The sequence below is a fragment of the Apium graveolens genome, unplaced genomic scaffold (assembly GCF_009905375.1).
Source record: "Apium graveolens cultivar Ventura unplaced genomic scaffold, ASM990537v1 ctg7001, whole genome shotgun sequence".
Lineage (NCBI taxonomy): Eukaryota > Viridiplantae > Streptophyta > Magnoliopsida > Apiales > Apiaceae > Apium > Apium graveolens.
Genome location: NW_027419960.1, coordinates 3297 through 19159, shown reverse-complemented (window position 1 = coordinate 19159; position 15863 = coordinate 3297). Strand labels below are relative to the sequence as shown.

Sequence of the window (15863 nt, the reverse complement as noted above, 5' to 3'; positions counted from 1 at the left end):
TTTTGATTAATTATTTAATTAATTGATTAATTTATTTAGTCAATTAATTTTATCTATAAATAGTTAAATAAAATGTAATTATTTATAATTGAGTCGAATAATGATTTAAAATTGTTTTGAGCTTTAAAATATATAAAAGGGTATTGAATATTCAATTAATATTGTTATTAATTGAATTATTCATATTGTATTCGTAATAAATAGAGTGTTCATTCGTTTAATACGTAACGAACGTGTCCAGACCAGAGATGTTCAAAAAATCCGAAACCCGAAATCTGATCGGATCCGATTCGGAAAAAGCTTGAAAAGTCCAATTCACAAAATATCTGTTTTACATGAAGTAACTTTATAGAGTGATTTTATTCCAATGTTTCTTCATGTATAGAATTTATTTATAATGCACAAAATATCTGTTTTACATATAGTAACTTTATAAAGTGATATATTGATGGTTGTTTAAATATCTCGTACTGGGAAGTCAAAACTGCATGTAGATAAGTGGAGATATCGACAAGACAAACGTCATACAGAGAACTAGAGATATCGATAAGTCATTCTACATATCGACATGAGACATCCCTACACATTAATGAAAATCTCAATAACAGTTCAAATTTACAGAATATAACCAACTTGAAGATTCAAGATTATCCATCAACGAACCGTTTTATCACTAAAAGGGAAAGTCTAAAAATGTAGCTTGAGGAGTGCAAAATCAAAGGCCAAGATGAACTGGACAAAGGAGGGTCACATACCTAAAAGATTATATGCAGATTTTCTGTAATTAAAATAAAAATAAACAAATTAGCTTTAAAAAATATGTTAGTCTATTTTAGTGCAATTCCTGTAAATTGTGCATGTTGTTCTATAAAACATGTCACGGGTTCTTTGTTTAGGAGTAACAAAAACAGATCTAGAAATCTTGGATTCTCTCAAGAGAAGTAGTCGGGTTCTTGTTATTCAAGAATACATATTTGTAGCACAACTAATTTGATTTAATAGAAATAAAGTGAGTTTTGATATTTGCTTGTGTCTTTTATATTGAGTTATTTATCACTACAAATTTATATCTAGCTATTTAAGCTTCAGAGACAAAGCACAACTCGATTTTTCAAGATAGTAAAAATCAAGAAAATCAAGAAAACATATTCACCCCCTATGTGTTGCACTTCATACCTAATAAGTGGTATCACAACAAAATATAAAAGTAAACATATTAGATCTTGGAAGTATGAGTGCACGGAAACTTAGCAGTATCAAGATTCATGTGTTTGACAAATCGAACTATACCCTATGGAAGAAAAAGATGTTGTTGTTCATCAGGATGGCTAATCCACTATATTTTGAAATTCTCAAGCATGGACCCATCATTCCTATGGTGAGGGGACCTGAAACAATTGATGGTGATATGGTCATTTCTGGTCACTTTTCTTCTAAAGATCCATATACATATACTGAACCTGAAAAGGGGAAAGTTTCACCTGACATTAGCTTGCAACTCATTCTCATTGAATCTCTTGATAATGTCATGTACAACAACATTATCAATTGTAAGTCAGCCAATCAGATATGGGAAAAGATAAAGATTATGTGTAAAGGTACTGAAGAAGTGAGGTCAAACCAAAGAAGGATTATAGTCTCAAATATGAGGGTTTCATGGATAGACCTAAGGAAGGCATTACTGAGGTTTTTGAAAGGTTGAACAAACTGATAAATAATTTCAGCTGCATGACAAGTATTATGAAGCTGATGATGTCAACCTAAAATTCTTGCTCACTCTTCCCGACCATCTAGAACAAAATATCTCTATAATAAGAGAAGGGAGAAATCTAGGGAGAATAACTTTGGAGGTTTTATATGGCATTTTTAAAACCTATGAGCTGGAGATAATGTAGAGAAAGTTATTAAAAGTAAGTCAAGGACATGTGTCACAGCCCGAAAATATAACTAAAGATAAAAACACTTAAACATATATGAATGGGTTGGACAAGGATTAGAGAGTTGGATTACATAAGAATCTTGAGGAATTGAATGAAAAATGGAGGGGATGGTGTGTGTGTGTGTGTTCAACCGAGAGGGAGAGAAAATAGGGGATGAAGAGAAAAGAAAGTGAGTTGGTTGAGTGGAGTGATCACAAATGATTTCATTTAATAACTTGGTGAGTTTTTATGTGCTAATTTATATAGTGGGGTTGGAAAGTACTAGGTTACCCTTCCACTATACTAACCAAACTATGCATTCAAAGCTAGTCTAGTAATTTGGCTAGTAGAAAAGATGTTAGTGGGGTTGGAAATGACATTAGTGTCCCCCTCTCCTTTTGGATGATCAAATGCATGCATGGGCAATTTAGTAATCCACAATATTTTTTATTCATATTTCTATATATCATTTTACAGAATGACTTTTATAAATAAAAATGTAATTCCATAAATTACAAGAATTGTACCATAAAATAGCTTGGAATTTTAGAAAATTTATGAGATTACTCTCATAATTTTAAAAGAAAATATATTTTGGAAAGTAATTATCATCAACAACTAATATCTTTAAAATTTTACACAAAATTCCAGATAAAATACTTCGCTTATCGATTTATAATATTCTACTGTACTCGGTCACATAAACATTTAATTGACACATATTCATGCATGTCTTTAATAATTTATAATCGAATATTAAATAAAACTCAGTTACAAGTAATCAAATACCGCTCGTAATATCCTCTCCCCCTTAAAGGATTTTAACTTCAGAATCTAGGATAACAAGTGAGGATATTGCACTCGTATATCAGACTCTAACTCCCACGTTGACTCTTCAACCTTGGGATTCCTCCAAAGTACTTTTACTAATCTCACTGATTTATTTCGAAGACTCTTTTCTTGCCAGTCTAGTATCTTGACAGGTTACTTTACATATGACAAATCTACCTGAATATCTATTGGCTTAAACTCTATAACATGCTTGACATCTGGGTTATAATTCTTGAGTAATGACACATAAAATACATTTTGAACATGCTGATATTGTGGCGGCAAAGCTAGCTCGTAAGCAACTTTTCCCACTTGACTCAAAATTTCAAAGGGGCCGATGTATCGCAGTGCTAATTTTCCTTCCCAAATCTGATCAATTCCATAGTGATAATTTTAGAAATACGGGTTCGCCTGCTTGGAAATTCACAACCTTTTGAGCAGGGTTTGCGTACTTCCGTTGCCTGTCTTGAGCAACAAGCAATCTCTTCTGGATCAATTTGACCGTCTCTTTCATCAGTTGAAAAATTTCAGGGCCGAGAATCTTTCCTTCTCCGACTTCGTCCCAACTTGTTGGCGATCTGCACTTCCTTCCGTATAGAGCTTCATATGGAGGCATACCAATACTGGAGTGATGACTATTGTTGTAAGAGAATTCTACAAGTGGTAGATGATCGTTCGAACTTCCTGCAACGTTGATTGCACAACTACGCAACATGTCTTCGACTGTCTGAATAGTCCGCTCGCTTTGATTGTCCATTTGTGGATGATACGCCGTGCTCAAATTCAGCCTTGTGCTAAGACTTTCTTGAAATTGTATCCAAAATCTCGAATTAAATCACGGGTCTCGATCTGAAACTATCGATACAGGTACGCCGTGACGTAATACAATTTCGTGCACGTACAAGTGAACTAGCTTATCTAACGAAGACTTCTCATTGATGGGAAGAAAATGCGCTGACTTCGTAAGGCGATCAAATATAACCCATATAGCATCGTGTCCGGATCTTGTTCGAGGTAATCCTACTATGAAATCCATGGAAATATTCTCCCACTTCCATTTGAAATCTTTAAAGGTTGAATGAAACCACTAGGTTCCTAATGTTCCGCTTTCACCCTTTGACAAGTGTAACACTTGGTGACCCACTCTGCAATTTCCCTTTTCATATTTGGTCACCAGAACTTTTTTTTAAATCTTGGTACATCTTCGTGCTTCCTGGATGAATTGAAAATCTTGAGTTGTGCGCCTCTTATAATATCTCGTTCTTTAGTTTGGTCACCTGAGGAATCCAGATTCTTGATGAAAACCAAAATACACCCTGGTCATCTTTTTGCGTGTATAATTCCTTTCATGTCAGTTGATTATTCTCCTTGTTCAATACCTCTTCCTGACATCTTCTTATCTTCTCCAATAATTCTGGCTGGAAGGTAATAGCTTGACACATCTCTTCCATTCCTCCGTTAATACAAAGTTCCTATTGAAATTCCTCAATCTCCTTGAAAAATTCTCTTGACATTGTCATTATATTCAACTTCTCCTTTCTACTCAAAGAATCAGCTACTCTATTTGCTTTTCCCGGGTGATAATGTATCGAGCAATCGGAATCTTTAATCAGCTCTAACCATCTCCGTTGCCTCATATTGAGTTCTTTTTGCGTAAATATATACTTCAGGCTCTTACGGTCTGTGTAAATTTCACATCTTTCTCCATTTAGATAGAGTCTCCATATTTTGAGCGCGAATACAATGGCTGCTAACTCCAAATCGTGCGTAGGATAATTCAGTTCATGAGGTTTAAGCTGTCTTGATGCATATGCAATCACCTTATTGTGTTGCATTAGCACACAACGTAATCCTTTATGTGAAGCATCGCTATATATCACAAACATCTCCTTTGTCATTCTTGAACAATGCCTTTGCCTTTGCAGAATTCACTCAAGGTTGCATTTCTGAATTCTGTTCCATTATCACTTCTCAATCTTTTTACACAGTTGTAATCTTCAGCCTATTTTTATATCTTCTTGATGTGCTCAATTATGATATGTGGAGTTTTAATCTTTAAAGTGCATAAACTCTACCCAAGTGTATCTTGAGAAATCATCTACCATCACAAGTGCATATTTTTTTCTTGAAATTGATAAGACATTTACTGGCCCAAACAAGTCCATATAAATTAGTTGCAAGAAAGTACTTATAGAATTCACAGTTTTTGATTTATGACTTGATCTTTTCATTTTTCCTTTCTGACAAGCATCACAAACTTCAACTTTAGCAAACTCCAGTTTAGGCATGTCTCTTATCAACTCTTTTTTGACCAAGGTGTTAATTGCCTTGAAATTCAAGTGAGACAACTTTTTATGCCAGAGGTTGCTTTTTTCTTCTGATGCCTTGGTGTAGAAGCAACAAACACCATCCTTATTTGTTGAGTCAAAATCTGCAACAAACAAGTTCCCTTTCCTTGCTCCTTTCAGAGCAACTTCACCAGTTTTCTTGCTGATAAAAGTGCATTCTTCTTTGTTGAATAAAACTTTAAAGCCTTTGTCTGCAAATTGGCTAATACTGAGAAGATTCACTTTAAGACCAACTACCAGTTCTACGTCATAAATGACAACATTTTCAGAAATAATCTTGCCATACCCCATTGTGAATCCTTTGCTGTTGTCTCCAAAGGTCACCAAAGGGCCAGCTTTCTCCTCAAACCGTGATAACATGACTTTATCACCTGTCATATGCCTGGACCATCCATTATCTATGATCCAGATGACTTTCTTCACTTTGCCCTGCACATAATGAGTTTTAAGTGTGTTGAGCAACCCAAGCAGTGTTGGGTACTTTCTTCTTGTTAACTGATTTAGCAGAAGTTGAATGAGTAGTTTCAGATAAAATAGAATTCATTGACTGTTGATCAGTTTTCCTTTCTATTGTAGACCCAATTTTTATTTCTTTGAGGTCTATTCTCAATTTATGACAACTTTTCATCACTTTTAAGTTGCAAAGAATGCAGTCAAACTTGTCACAGAAGGAGTAGGGATCACTTGCATTTGCTTCATTGTATTTGCAGGCTCCTTCAGTTGGCTTGCTAAATGCTTTTTTATAAAGGTGAGTTAGGTGATTCATAGAGCCACATTTTTCATATTTCTTTCTTGGAACATCTGTAACATAAGCAAAATTGTTGCTTTTGTTTATCCCTATTTTACCATTTCTATTTTTCTTTTTCTTTCTTGCATCTTCAGTTTTGGTTTCTTTAACAGGTGTCTTGGAACTTTGTTTGTCCATGAGCCTCTCTTTAGTATTGGAAGGCTGAGTTGATTCTTCAGTTTTCTTCTCTTTGTCCTCATCAGCAATTTCTTGCTTGATAATCAATTCTTCTTCATTGAAGTTGACTTCACATGCTTTGAATATAGGTGCATTAACCTCTTTTAAAAAGTTTGGAGCATTCTTTGCTTTCCCTTTGTCTTCTACAGTCTTCTTTTTGTCATTCATAGCATCATAGTCAAGGACAATAGAAATATTTGCACATGGCTTATTTTTCTCATGGTATTGTCCGACCAGTTCAGATGCATTTCTGAAAGATTTCATCTTTACTTCATTCTTTTCCAGCTTCTCCCTTAGTACTGCTTCAATTCTATTTGCACACTTGAGCTTGTTCTTTAGATATGCATTTTCTTGTTTTAAAGCTTCAAGCTCCACCAACAACAATTCAGTTTCTTTCTTCTCACTTTCAAGCTTCTCATTTATCTTTGTTAATCTGTTAACTTCTTCATTAGCAGCAATCATGCTTGTGTGGATGTGAAACATTAATGTGCTCATCTGTTCAACAGTTTCCTTATATTGATTGTTAGTCGCTAAACACGCGCTAATATTACACGCAAGTATACGAGTTCATAAGTAGTATAGAATCTTTTCTAGTTCGTTCCCATAGAGACTATATTGGTTAACTAATTAATTCACGCACTTAAGCAACAATGTATGATTATTATTCAATGCTAAGACGATAATAAATTGAGGTTGTTTATAACTAAGAATTACGCTAACTATTATAACTACGAAATTAAGGTTGACTGAATTAATATATATGACAAACATGGGATTCTAACTTCATTAAATACTTCATTCAATAGCCTTATTGTTCTCAACCTTAGCATGCAATGGTGATGACACTAATTAGACAACACGAAACTGATAAACGCCAACTTTCGTTGCACGAGTACCATACTACTAGACATCCATAAAAGAGATAGAAGCTGAATAGACACCAATTATATTGAGACTAGGGTATCTATAGAATTTGACAACATAACGGTTTAAGCACAAGTTATCTATCTTGATTATAAAGGGCAAGTAAGATGGGTAAAATTACCTACGAATCATGCATAACAATAACACATGAACCTATGCTAGCATGGCAAGTTCTAAATCCTTAAATTCACTATCGCTTCATTAAGAATTAACACACTATCTTATAAGTTCGCGATGCTCATAAGACGAATACGCACAACCAATACTAGCATTTCAATCAATCACCACATACTAAGGTATCAAAATAATTTAACTAAAGAAATCCATAAATAAATCCGTTAGAACCCCACGATAATGATTAGCCCATGATCGGATTCATCATCAACGTGGGTTCCGATGAAAGCATGGTATAACAAACGTAGTCTTTATAACGAATAAATAAAACCAAGTACAAACAAGAGTAAAGGTTCACAAGTAAGAAAACTAGCATCCAAATACAACTTAAAACAAAGATTCACAAGTAAAAATAAGATCTTTTTCGCATTCATTAAATTGGGCTAAAAACGATCTTCTTACGGCTCTCCTTGCGCTCTGGTATGTCTCTCTTATGAAAACATTCTTATTTGAATATATATAGCAACCCTTTGCAATCTGGAAGTCTCCCCACTTAGAATCGAATTAGAATCAGGATTCATATTTTCCGCACCGGCGCGGGCGCGCGCTATCAAAGCGCAGGCGCACTACCTTTCTGGAATCCTGGCGCGTCCACGCGCTATCACAGCGCGGACGCGCCGTCCTTCTGGGAAAAACTCATATTTAATCTTTTTCCTTGCTACTTCGAGCCGGCTTTCCACGAGCTTTTATTCCAACACCACCTTGACACCAAATTAGCACCAAAATAATGTTAATTCATCTGATTCACAGATTAATGCCTGAAATATAAAAACACTAGAAAATACATTAAAACACTTAACTTGAGTACAATGCATCAATTCAAATCTTATTAGAGCATTATAAAGTGTCATAAATGCCACTCAACATACCCCCAAACTTGAATCGATGCTTGTCCTCAAGCATAAACAGACTCAAAGAACAAGAGAATAAAAATTCATGAATACAACTAATATGAATGCATTGATCCCAATAGAATAACTAAACCAATCGACAAGCAACATATCAACAAATGCAGTTACTCACATAAAGATCAGTTAAATCATACAAATCAACTTACAAACTATAGACGTGCGTGTGTGCAGATGCTTACATATATACCATCACAACTAGATCGACAATCATGACTCACTACTTATTAAGACAATCACAAGTTTATAAACAGAATAAAAGCTAGACTCAAAATAACTTATAACACCTCAATTCTATATCGGAGTTTAACATGGATTAATGCTTTTATTCACAATAAAACAACAGAAGTATGCTTATTTGATCGTGCAATGAGTGAGGTCCACAAAAGACTTATACAATAGTACCCATGTAGCGAGCGTTAGGTTAGCGGATCCCAGACTATAAAAGCCTTAGGTCATTAGGCACAAAGTCCCCTAAGAACTTAATAACTCGAGTACTAAAAAGCCCACTCGTGATCAATTATACATAACACTTATTCTTTTTTTTCTTTTTTTTCTTTTTTTTTTTCTTTTTTCTATATTTTTTTCTACAAATTTCTGAATGAGTGCGTTTCGCTCCATCTCATCCAACTCTAGACTACTCATATAAATATGAGCCGACTACTAGCCATTTGACACCTAGCCACACAACTAGCAATGAACTCCAATTTCCTCCAATTTTTAAATATCCATGTCTTTTATTATTAAGAGAATATCCTAAATTATAAAATATAAACAAGCGATTAAACCTTGACAAAACAACAAACCATGACTATGATCTAGCACTCTAGCAACCTATAAGACTTAGTGAAATACAAGTGTCTCTAGCATGCAAATCAACTTAATATGATTAACATCTCTAAACACGACATCACTACACTAACATCAATATCACAAGTCAATCAGGAAATCATCTCAGGGATCATGTTATAATGCTGCATGAAAACTATATGAACAATATAACATAAAACTATCAAAATAAAAAAAACTATATGGCAAAATATGAAAACTATATGAACTAAACTATCATGAATATGCAAACTATATGAGACTCTCACAAAAACATATTCCTTCAACTACTACCCCCAAACTTAAAATATTCACTGTCCTCAGTAAAGGTAATGGTAAGGAATCAGGCATACCTAATCAAAATCAGAATCCTCACCCTCAGCGGGTGGAGTGTCGGGTGTGTCCAGAGCTGGATACATGGAATCCTCACCAAAAACTGGCCACTGGATATCAACTCCGATGGCTCTGAAAGCTGTCCCAAGTGCCTGGGTGAGATCACGTGCGAACCTGCTGTGAATGTCATGTATCGCATCCATCCTCCGTTCCAGACGCCTGTACTGCGTCATGCTCATGCCAGCTCCCATATCAGCTCCTTCCTCCTCCTCATGCGCCTGCTGCAATGGCCCTGCCTCATCTCCTAGCTGAGATCTCCATGCAGTCCTGCTCTGAGATCTCCATGCAGTCCTGCTCTCCTGAGTGGCCCCAGCAGCTGGCCTCCCACCAGGTAGGTGGTCAAAAGTATAACCAAGCCCCTTCAGATCGGGCTTGCCTCCATCCCATTCTTGCATCGTAGCCAAAGTAGTGCTATCAATAGGAGCACTCGGGATCTGCAACTGCTCGTGTGCGGGCCAATGAACACCAACTGCCACACACAGCTTCGTCACCACAGACGCATATGGAATAGACCCCGTAGTACTCCCCTCAAGAACTTCAAAATCCCTTGATAAATCACCTTCCCCAAATTTATATAATCGCCCTGAAGAATACCCTATAACAACCGTGCACGCTCCACAGTAATCTCATACACATGCGAAGATGGCATGATGTTAGCACATATAAAAGCGTTCCATACACGGGAAAACCTGTTTATTCTGGAAGCCGAGAACGTAGAATACTCGGTCGTGCCCCTCTTGATCTTCCAGTGAGTATCGGTCTGGCACATAATAGCAACAATAAGATCTAGATCAAAGTCCTCTGAGACAGCGCGGGCGCACGCTACTTCTGCCAAATCGGCACGGCCGCACGCTGTAACAGCGCGGGCGCGCCATGTTTCTGTGAAATCAGCGCGGCCGCGCACTAGGACAGCGCGGACGCGCCAAGCATCTGAAGTGAGCCCTGAATTTATTTTTTTCTGATTTTTTTTGTGATTTTCTCCTTTCTTCTTGCTTCCTCTACTTACTAATGTACAACAAACTTGGGTTGCCTCCCAAGAAGCGCTTTTTTTACGTCGCTAGCTCCACGTAGAATCTCGAGATCAAACGGACAATAGAACAACACTAACCACCTCGCGGTTTGGCATGTCACCATTGTAATGTTTCAACCTCTAACTATTTACCTTGAATGCCCGACCCGGATCATTCTCAAAAATTTCCACCGCTCCATGTGGAAACACAATTTTGACAATAAACGGCCCTGACCATCTTGACTTCAACTTTCCGGGAAAAAGACGAAGACGAGAGTTGAACAAAAGAATTTTTTGCCCTGGCACAAATGATTTGAGCACTAAACCCTGATCGTGCCACCTCTTGTCTGTCTCCTTATACATTTTGTTGTTCTCATAAGCTTGAAGTCGAAACTCGTCGAGTTCATTCAATTAAAGCATCCTATTCTTTCCAGCCGCATCCAAGTCCAGATTGAACTTCTTTAAAGCCCAATATGCCTTATGCTCGAGCTCCACAGGCAAATGACACCCCTTACCATAAACCAACTGAAACGACGACATTCCCAATGGAGTCTTATATGATGTTCTATAAGCCCAAATAGCTTCATCAAGCTTCAAAGACCAATCTTTCCTTTATGGACACACAACCTTCTCTAAAATGTGTTTGATCTCTCTGTTAGATACCTCAGCTTGACCATTCGTCTGAGGATGATAAGCCGTAGCAATGCGATGATTCACATTATACCTTTTCATCAAAGCAGTGAACTTGCGATTGCAAAAATGCGACCCCTCATCACTGATTATGACTCTTGGAGTTCCAAACCTTGTGAATATCTGCTTGTGAAGAAAATTAAGCACCACTTCCGCATCGTTCATTGGCAACATCTTAACTTCAACCTATTTTGACACATAATCAACTGCCAACAAGATATACTGATTGTTACAAGATGAGATAAATGATCCCATGAAGTCAATTCCCCAAACATCGAAGACCTCAACCTCGAGAAGCACATTAAGAGGCATCTCATCCCTCTTAGACATATTACCCACATGTTGACATCGATCACATTTCAAAAAGAATTGGTGAGCATCTTTAAATAATGTCGGCCAAAAGAAACCTGCTTGAAGAACACGAGCTGTTGTATTTTCTCTACCATAATGTCCTCCATAAGCCGTTGAGTGGCAACCTCGCAAGATCCCCCCCGTTTCGCTAAAAGGAATACATCTCCTGATGATTTGGTCAGCTCCTTGATGAAAAAGAAACGGCTCATCCCACATATACCACTTCACTTCATGTAGAAACTTCTTCCTTTGAGCATAAGATAAGTCGGGAGGCATGATATTACTTACAAGATAGTTCACAATGTCTGCGAACCACGGTTCTTCTTCTTGCACTCCAAATAGCCGCTCGTCGGGAAAAGATTCATTTATCAATGTCTTATCCAATGAAGTAACATTAGGACTCTCTAAACGCGAGAGATGATCAGCGGTTTGATTTTCAGTCCCCTTTCTGTCCTTGATCTCTAGTTCAAATTCTTGAAGCAAAAGTACCCATCTAATCAATCTAGGCTTCGAGTCCTTCTTTGAGACTAGATATCAAATTGCAGCGTGATTAGTAAAAACCGTCACCTTAGTCCCAAGTAGATAAGATCAAAATTTCTCAAAACCATAGACAATAGCCAAAAGTTCTTTCTCCGTAGTAGTATAATTCAGTTGAGCACCATTTAGGGTCTTACTAGCGTAGTAGACCACATGAAATATTTGTTCTCCCTCTGCCCAAGAACTGCTCCAACTGCATAGTCACTTGTATCACACATCATCTCAAAAGGTTCATTCCAATCAAGTGTAGTTATGACTGGTGCCATGATTAAACTCTTCTTCAATATCTCAAAAGCTGCAAGGCACTCGTCATCAAAATTGAAAGGAACATCTTTCTCTAGCAAACTGCACAATGGCTTTGAAATTTTTGAGAAGTCTTTGATGAAACGCCTTTAGAAACCCGCATGACCAAGAAAACTGCGAATTCCCTTAACATAAATGGGTGGAGGAAGATTCTCAATGACCCCCACCTTGGCCTTGTCCACCTCTAGACCTTTAGTAGAAACCTTCTGCCCGAGAATAATGCCATGACGCACCATAAAGTGACATTTCTCCCAATTGAGAACCAGATTGGTCTCAACATACCTCTTGAGAACGTGTCTAAGATTTTGCAAGCATTCATCAAAAGAATCGCCAAAGACTGAGAAGTCATCCATGAACACCTCCACATTCTAGCCAATTATATCAGAAAAGATGGCCATCATGCATCTCTGAAATGTGGTTGGTGCACCACACAGACCAAAAGAAACTCATCTGAAGGCGAAAGTACCAAATAGACAAGTGAAGGTAGTTTTCTCCTGATCTTCTGGAGTGATACAAATCTGATTGTAACCTGAATAACCATCCAGAAGACAATAGTACTCATGACCGGCTAACATGTCAAGCATCTGATCAATGAAGGGCAAAGGGAAGTGATCCTTTCTAGTGGCTTTGTTCAGTTTCCTGTAGTCCATGCAAACTCTCCACCCCGTGACTGTTCTAGTAGGAATAAGCTCATTCTTCTCATTTTCTACCACAGTAATACCAACTTTCTTTGGCACACATTAGACCGGGCTTACCCATGAACTGTCAGAAATAGGGTAGATGATCCCTGCATCTAGCCACTTAAGAATTTCCTTCTTCACTACCTCCTTCATGATTGGATTGAGTCTTCTTTGCTGCTCGACCGTAGGCTTGCTACCTTCCTCTAGCAGAATTTTATGGATGCACTAAGAAGGGCTAATTTCCTTGATATCTGTTATAGTCCATCCAATTGCCGATTTGAACTCTCTCAAAATCCTCAAAAGCTTTTCCTCATCAATACCTGAAAGGTCAGATGCAATAATAACAGGCAGAGTAGATGCATCACCTAAAAATGCATACCTCAAATGCTCAGGTAAAGGCTTAAGCTCAAGAGTGGGAGCCTCCTCAATAGATTGCTTGAGGCAGTTAGGATATATATTCAATTCCTCCATTCTAAGATATTGAAAAGGCATATCTATCTTCCTCTTCCAGGGAGAAGCATTCAAATACTGCAATTGTTCTTCACCTTCATCATCTTCACTATCCGAATTCCCCAACAAGGCTTTTTCTAAGGCATCGGACCTTAGCAATTGGTCAAGTTCCGATGTGACCACCGAATCAACCAACTCCACTTTTAAGAACTCCTCATTATCAATAGGAAATTTCATATCATTGAACACATTAAAAGTCACATCCTGATCCAGAACTCGCATTGTGAGCTCACCCTTCTGCACATCTATCAAGGTTCGGCCAGTCGCCAAGAAAGGTCTCCCCAAGATTATGGGAATCTTCTTATCCTCCTCGAAATCAAGAATGATAAAATCAGCAGGGAAGATGAGTTTAACAACCTTGACCAAGATATCCTCCACAATACCACGCGGATATGTAATAGAACGGTCGGCCAACTGCAAGGTCATATAAGTTGATTTTGGATCAGGCAAGTCCAACTGCTTGAAGATTGACAAAGGCATCAGATTGATGCTAGCTCCCAAGTTACATAAGCATCTGTCAAAAGACACTTTTCCTATAGTACACAGAATAGTGAAGCTTCATGGATCCTTAAGCTTCGGAGGCAACTTCTGTTACAGCACAACACTGCATTCCTCTGTGAGAGCGACTGTTTCTAAATCATCTAGCTTCACCTTCTGAGAAAGAATATATTTCATAAAATTTGCATAACTAGGCATCTGCTCAAGAGCCTCAGCGAAAGGTATGTTGATATGAAGTTTCTTGAACACCTCCAGAAACTTCTCAAATTGCTTGTCCAGCTTTTTCTTCTGCAACCGCTTGGGAAAAGGCGGTGGAGGATAGATCTGCTTCTCCCCTATATTACCTTCACGAGGAGTGTGCTCAACAATAGTCTTTTCTTAATTCCACTTCTACTTCCTGCTGCTCTACTTCTTTCTCAGCCTCAGCTTCTTCATTCAACACTTGAATTTGTTCGGGATTCGCAACCTTTCCAGACCTTAAAGTAATTGTCTTTACCTGCTCGTTAGCTTCCCTCTTTCCTGGAACTTTAGTGTCACTAGGTATTGTACCAGGCTGACGATTTAGCAAGACATTGGCAATTTGCCCAATTTAATTTTCCAAGGTCTTGATAGAAACAGCTTGACTCTTACACATAAGCTTCAACTCCTTTAATTCAGATTTTTCATTGGCTTGTTGCAGCTGGAGTTGTTGTCTTGGTGCATATTGCGATTACTGAAAGCCAGGGGGGTTGTACTGCTTAGCTGGATATTGCTGATAAGGCTGTTGAACCGCATTCTGAGTGTTACTCCAGCTGAAATTAGGATGATTGCGGTTGTTGGGATGATAGGTGGCTGGAACTGGTTGCTGCGATCGCTGGAAGTTGCTCACAAACTGAGCTGATTCACTAGAAATTGCGCACTGATCAGTCTCGTGGGCACCAACACAAAGCTCACTAGACACTAGCGATTTAATTAACTCCATAATTAGTCAAAGTGTCCACCTTCATCATCAAAGACTTTAGTTGGGCAACGATAGTAGTTGCTGCGTCCAACTCTAGAATTCCTGGGACTTTTCCCTGAGTCAGCCTCTGGGAAGGATTCTGGTACTCATTAGCAGCCATCAGTTCAATAAGTTCATAAGCTTCATCGTAGCTTTTAGCCCACAAGGCTCCTCCTGATGCTGTATCAAGCATGGGTCTAGAAGTAGCACCCAATCCATTGTAGAAATAGTTGGTAATCATCCAATCAGGCATGCCATGGTGTGGGCACTTCCTTAGCATCTCCTTATATCGATCCCAAGCCTCACACAGAGATTCTCCTGTTTGCTAAGCAAACTGAGTAAGAGCATTCCTGATTACAACAGTCTTTGCCATAGAGAAGAATTTAGTGAGAAACTTTTGCGTAAGATCCTCCCAAGTGGTGATAGACCCTGCTGGTAGAGAGTGTAACCAACACTTAGCTTTGTCCCTTAGAGAGAATGGGAAGAGGCGTAGCTTGATAGCATATTCAGTCACATCATTAAACTTGAAGGTGTCGCAGATCTCGATGAATCCCCGATGTGCATGTTGTGGTCTTTAGTAGGAGAACCCCCAAACTGAACTGAGTTCTGTATCAGCTGAATCGTGTTTGACTTGATCTCAAAAGTGTTAGCCCTGATGGATGGTCTGATGATGCTTGACTGAATGTCATTAATCTTAGGCTGAGAATAGTCCATCAAAGCCTTCGGATTTTCCGCTTGATCACCCATCTCTACTAAAGATGGTTCTTCAACTTTCTCTTCTTCTTCTACCTTCTTTTCTTCCTCAAAAACTTCCTTACGAACTACCACAAGTTCTTCCTTGGCTTTATCCAGTGTTCTCTTATGAGTACGTGAACACGTATGCATGCACCCTCGCTAGAGTACCTGAAATAAAACAAGGAACAAATAAGTAACAATGTTCGAGTAAATGAACTTTAACGACCATTGATGGAAAACACATAAACTATAAATTAACATTGCAGTCCTCAGCAGCGGCGC

At 38.1% G+C, this 15863-nt stretch overlaps 1 non-coding gene across 1 annotated transcript; it reads left to right on the top strand.

Moving 5' to 3' along the window:
• The first annotated feature begins 15097 nt into the window (after nucleotides 1-15097).
• LOC141703704 (small nucleolar RNA R71) lies at nucleotides 15098-15204 on the top strand. The gene has a single exon (XR_012567645.1). It is a non-coding gene; the product is annotated as a small nucleolar RNA R71 (small nucleolar RNA).
• The last annotated feature ends 659 nt before the right edge of the window (nucleotides 15205-15863 follow it).